Source organism: Geotrypetes seraphini, chromosome 11 (genome assembly GCF_902459505.1).
Source record: "Geotrypetes seraphini chromosome 11, aGeoSer1.1, whole genome shotgun sequence".
NCBI classification, from domain to species: Eukaryota; Metazoa; Chordata; class Amphibia; order Gymnophiona; family Dermophiidae; genus Geotrypetes; species Geotrypetes seraphini.
Genome location: NC_047094.1, coordinates 72,208,797 through 72,214,373, shown reverse-complemented (window position 1 = coordinate 72,214,373; position 5,577 = coordinate 72,208,797). Strand labels below are relative to the sequence as shown.

At 40.7% G+C, this 5,577-nt stretch overlaps 1 long non-coding RNA gene across 1 annotated transcript; it reads right to left on the bottom strand.

The window, feature by feature from the left end:
- Nucleotides 1–1,369: 1,369 nt before the first annotated feature.
- Nucleotides 1,370–5,097, bottom strand: LOC117345663. The gene is made up of 2 exons (XR_004536482.1): nucleotides 4,851–5,097; nucleotides 1,370–2,924 (listed from the first exon to the last, which is right to left on the bottom strand). It is a non-coding gene; the product is annotated as an uncharacterized LOC117345663 (long non-coding RNA).
- Nucleotides 5,098–5,577: the final 480 nt, after the last annotated feature.

Sequence of the window (5,577 nt, the reverse complement as noted above, 5' to 3'; positions counted from 1 at the left end):
TGATCATAAGTTATGTATCATGATGTTTTCTTTAGTGTCAAGACTGTTGGAAGCTAGATTTTGGTGTGAGTTGTGCAAGAAAGTTTTTCAATATCTGGCAACCCTGATCCCTGTTCAGATGTTTTCTTCAGTAACTAGGCACTCAGTTCAGTGCCTGCAGAAACACAAAGGAGTTATAGGGCTCATCCTTGCACCACTTTAAAATGCTAGGTGTGGGGGGAAGGCATCATGTCCAGAAAATAAATCCTTTTGAGATTAGTTTTATACCATCAAAGGGGAAGGGAGGAAACAGTGGAGAGTAGTAGGATATCCACAAAACTAAGCTGGATCACCTTAGTTACTCGCTTTCCAGAAGAAAATTTTGGACCAGACATGAATTTCTGGCACCCCTCTCCCGCTTCATTATGGGGCCTGCAGCCCTGATTTGGCAGGCAAGTTCAAAATGATTAACTGGACAGAGTTGTTGAGGATACATGCAGGGCTCTCCAGTGCCTGCTTCAGGAAACCTAAGTACCACTTAATTTTTGGTAATGTTTCAGTAGAGATATTGTTACTCAGAAAGAGACTGATGTATGTGCACAAAAGCATCATTGAAATGGTGGAATCCTAAGTAAAACTAAGGCCTGGGTGTAGGCCAGTGGTTCCCAGCCAGTCAGGTTGAATATGGATGAGAGAGATGTGCATATGGAAGTGACAGGTTTGCAAATCTCTCTCATGCATATTCATTAGGGATATCTTGAAAACCTGACTGGCTGGGGGTCCTCCAGGACAGGATTGGGAACCACTGTGTAGGCAATTGCCTGTAGCACCAACTTCAGATAAGTACAGTACCATTAATGTCACTGCCCGAGCTCAGTCCGGGCCATTCAGATTAACAGCAGCAACTCTTATTACAAGCCTTCAATATAGGGCATGTAAATCCTTAGACTTTGGCTAGGCAATTCCAGTCCTCGAGAGCCAGAGCAAGGTCAGGTTTTCAGGATATCCACAATAAATATGCATGAGATAAGATTTGCATCTCAAGGAGGCAGTGCATGCAAATCCATCTCATACATATTCATTGTGGATATCCTGACAACCCGACCTGGCTCTCAAGGACTGGAATTACCCGACCTGGCTCTCAAGGACTGGAATTACCCAATCCTGTCCTGGAGAACCACTAACCAGTTGGGATTTTAAGATAGCCCTAATAAACATGCAGAGAGAGATTTGCATATAATGGAGGCGATAGGCATACAAATCTGCCCCATGCACATTTGTTAGGGTTATCCTGAAAACCTGACAGGCTGGTGGTCCTCTAGGACAGGGTTGGGAACCACTCCTCTAGGCCACTAGCCTCATATGAAGATGTTTGACGTGTATATACTGCTAAAAACCTGGACGTTTGTTCTTAATCGTAAAGAATTGGCAGTCATACTGTAAAGGTTGATAATCTTTTTGATATTTAACTCCTATTTTTGTTCTATTCACTTTAAAAAAAAAATTCATAATAAGCATTTAGCATAATTATCTACTTAATACATAAAACAAAATAAATAAGACAAAAAAATTTTTGGTAGCAAGGAATACCGAGCACATTACATAATGTTAAAATGGAACATATATTGTTACCAGGCAAATTGTAACCATTAAGAGTAGAATTCATTAGTCTATTTACAGTTACCCTACTAAAGATTACTATAAACAGGGTTGAATATTAGATGCATGGACTATTCTGGTTGAGTAATGATAAATGTATTTTATATGTACATCAATAAAGATTAACAGAAGAATGGGCTCTTTCTAGACAAACTAACAAAAAGAATAGGTGGTAGCATCTCCCTTTAGGTCACGTTGATTGAAACTAGAGATTAACACCGGGACAAATTTTTCCCCGTCCCCACGGGAACTCGTTGTCCCATCCCAGTGAGTTCTTTTCTTGTCCCTGTCCCATTCCTGCGAGCCCCATCCTCATCTGCACAAGCCTCAAGCACTTTAAAATCATAAAGTGTTAAAGCTTGTGCGATTAAGGTAGAGCGTAGAGGAATGGGACAGGGACAACTCGTGGGATGGGAAAATTGAGTTCCTGTGGAGACAGGGACAATTTGTCCCTGTGTCATTTGCTACTTAAGACTCCACACCAAGACAGCAATCTAGCTTGAACTACTGTCTCAACCTACTAGGGAAAGCAGAATTTTTAATGTTACAAGAAATGGGGAAAAAGCTAGCAAAACCCATTATCTAAAGCCAGAGGCTACAGTTCACCTCTGGCATGCATCATGTAATGTTTGTGGAGATCTGAAATCAGGTGAAATTCTCTCAGACATTCAATGCACTGCAGACAGTCCTCTATGACAGGGGTGTCTTCAGTAGAGACCCTCTCTTTCTTTTCTGTTGAATCATGCTCTAGTCCTGCTACAGCATCTCTGCATTCATGCTGGCTTAGTCCGTCTTGTGAATGGAACCACTGCCCACATTTTGAGCATAGGAAGGGACCCGGCCCACTACCGTTCTTTAAGTCAGAGGACAGGATGAAATTGCTTTTGCAGTCAGGACAGGAATATGCCTCCCACCAAGTGGCTAGATTCTCTGTTTCTGGGAAGAGAGTCCAGGGATCCAGCGGCCTTGTGACATGCTCATTCTGGTGAGCTTTCAACGAAGTGAAAGAAGAGACATTCTGTCCACAGTCTGTGCAGATGTAACTGTGCCGTGTTGCCAGTGGGGAACAGGGTGGTGGGGGAAGTCCCCTATATTGTGCAGAGTGCCGGGCTGGCACCAACCCTGTATGATGCCACTGGTGCAATCTAAGACCCCGGGGTGTCCGGAACTTACGAGGACATGAGCCACACAAGTACCACATACAGTATGAGGTATGAGAACTAGACATATGTCAAATGCCTGAAGCATCCGTTATCCAAGCCACCTACATTCTGAAGTATCATAACCTTCAAGACAAGATGGTTTTAGTGAGTACAACACATAAAGAACCCAGCCCACCCAATCAATACTCCTTCACTATTAGTAACCTCAAGGAAGGAAGCATATTTAAAATATTGCAGTTTAGTATAGCAATCACAATGATTTAACTACTTGTTTCATTTACCTGTCAGCAAAGGGTTGCAAATTTAAAAGATAAGAACATAAGAATAGCCTTACTGGGTCAGACCAATGGTCCATCAAGCCCAGTAGCCCATTCTCATAGTGGCCAGTCCAGGTCACTAGTACCTGGCCAAAACTCAAGCAGTAGCAATATTCCATGCTACCGATCCAGGGCAAGCAGTGGCTTCCCCTATGTCTTTATCTATAACAGACTGGATTTTTCCTCCAGGAACTTGTCCAAATCTTTCTTAAAACCAACTATGCCATCCACTATAAAAACATAAGAATAGCCTTACTGATATCTTGAACGTACATTGTCTCATCAGGCTGCTCTTTGGGATAAAGATTTCAGGCAACTCTTTGAATCTCTGTCATACTTGGAGTTCAGAAGACATTTATTTTCTAGATTTTTGGGTAATTAATTTTCTTTACTGCTCTATTTGTGATACAAGTTTAATCTTTTGTAAACTGCGTATATGCAGTCTATAAATTGATTTTATGTTATGCAATAAACCACAAGTATTAGTTTAAAAAAACAACCATATACTAGCATGCCAACATTTTTTTATGACATTACATAATAAAATAAAATGTTGGATAAAGCCATAAGAAGACAGGAGAAGGCAGCCCCTACAGGTGGGGGATTCCTTCCTCATCTCTCTGGATTTATCTAAAGACATTCCCAGCATAACTACTTTAAGCTATCAGCTTCTGTGTAGTAAGCTTTGTATATTCTAGTTTCTAAAGACTGCAAAACTTTTATTCAGTTGCCTAAGTGATGGTAGGACCCAGGCTGTAGACAGCAGATGGGAAGTCTTTGTTTTCAAAACTTTTTTGGTCAAATCTTGGACTTCTTTAATTTGGGACACTTCTTGACTACAAAGCATGGAGGAATATAAAACTAGAAGAAGAGTATGTGTAAGGCCCTGGGGCTATGCTTCTGAACACATAAGGGACAGTCAAATACATAAGGGACAATCAAGTACTTAGATCACATGAACACTAATTTCAGTATTTTACCGATGGCAAAAATCCAAAGTTGCATATGTCTTAACTACAGAACGGTAGGGGGATGATGCCACAGAATAAGCTTCATAGCAATATTTTAATTGGTAAAGATGAGTAAAGTGTTCCTTAGGATTACCATATGGTTCCAGAAAAAGGAGGATGGTTTGAGACATGTGAGTTTTACTAACATTGACCTGTATGTTTCAATCCATCCTCCTTTTTCTGGAGTCATATAGTATCCCTATCTAGAGGTCCATAAGGTCATTATAGGGGGGGGGGGGGTCTGCAGGACAAGAAAGGAGATAGGTTGGTGCTAATGAGACCTGGCTGGGGGAAGAGAGGTAAAGGAAATTAAGGGACTGGAGAAAGACACTAGCAGGGACTGGCAGGAAGGACATAGAAATAGCCATTCAGTCAGGCAGGAAAAGGGAGATGGTTAGGACAGGCTTAGTGCTATAAGTAGGAATGAACATGAGGATATTTTATCTTTATCATGCTGGTTACACACTATTGCATTAAATGTTTTTAAATGCATTTTTACAAAAGTGGGAAAAGGTGCTACCATTTGAAACACTTTAGGCATGGGAAATAAACATTTTAGAAGAGAATAAAAAAAAACCTCCATCCCACTGTGTCTCTACGAGCCTGATTCACAAACCTTTTTTTTCCATAAACATAACAGGAGAAAAGCCTTAGTAAACTGTCACTTATACTCCATATATACCCACAAAAAAAATAATAAAATCAAATCACTGTTTACATACCTGTAGCTTGCATAAAATTACTCCATCTGTCACCTAGAGCTGTTTGCTATTCTATGGGGCTCTTCAGTAAAGAGACTGTAAAAGTGTCCCTGGCTGTATCTAATGATGGTGAAAGGCCTGGATAATGGAACCAGGTGATACTAATAAGTATGGGAGGAACTATGGTTAAGTGGCAAGCAAGAATTTCAAATGGATCCTCTTGTAAAGGTGTGTCACAAAACCATAACGAGTAAGAAAGGGTAGGATAAACTCTCTTTATGAACACTTGGTCACTCGCTTGCCTCTCATGCAAGAGACATGTTTGATTTACAGCCAATTAAATCTGTCATTGAAGTGCTCCCTGATCACTGGTTATCAAAACCAAATGCAGCCCAGCAATGCTGAGCTCTCCAAGCTCACAGCTAGTCAATTAAAGCCCTCACAGCTGTTTGGGATTATGGTGACCAGCATTCTGGCACAGTGGAACACTAAAATTCAGAATGATCCAAGAGAACTGTAGTTCCACTTTAATTATGGACAGCAACACTGCAGTTGTGTTAGGAATTATTTATGGTTTGGGGGAAAAAAAGTTTAAGTGTTGGCTGTTTCTAGCTCTCTGGATGTTGTAGTATTTTCTTTGCTTATTAACTTCTGGCTGGTTTGTGACTGAATTTTATGTTTTGTTGTTTCATTATTTCAGAACTTCCAAGTTATCCAGTTCCAGGAGGGAGAGTTTAGACTTGTCCTG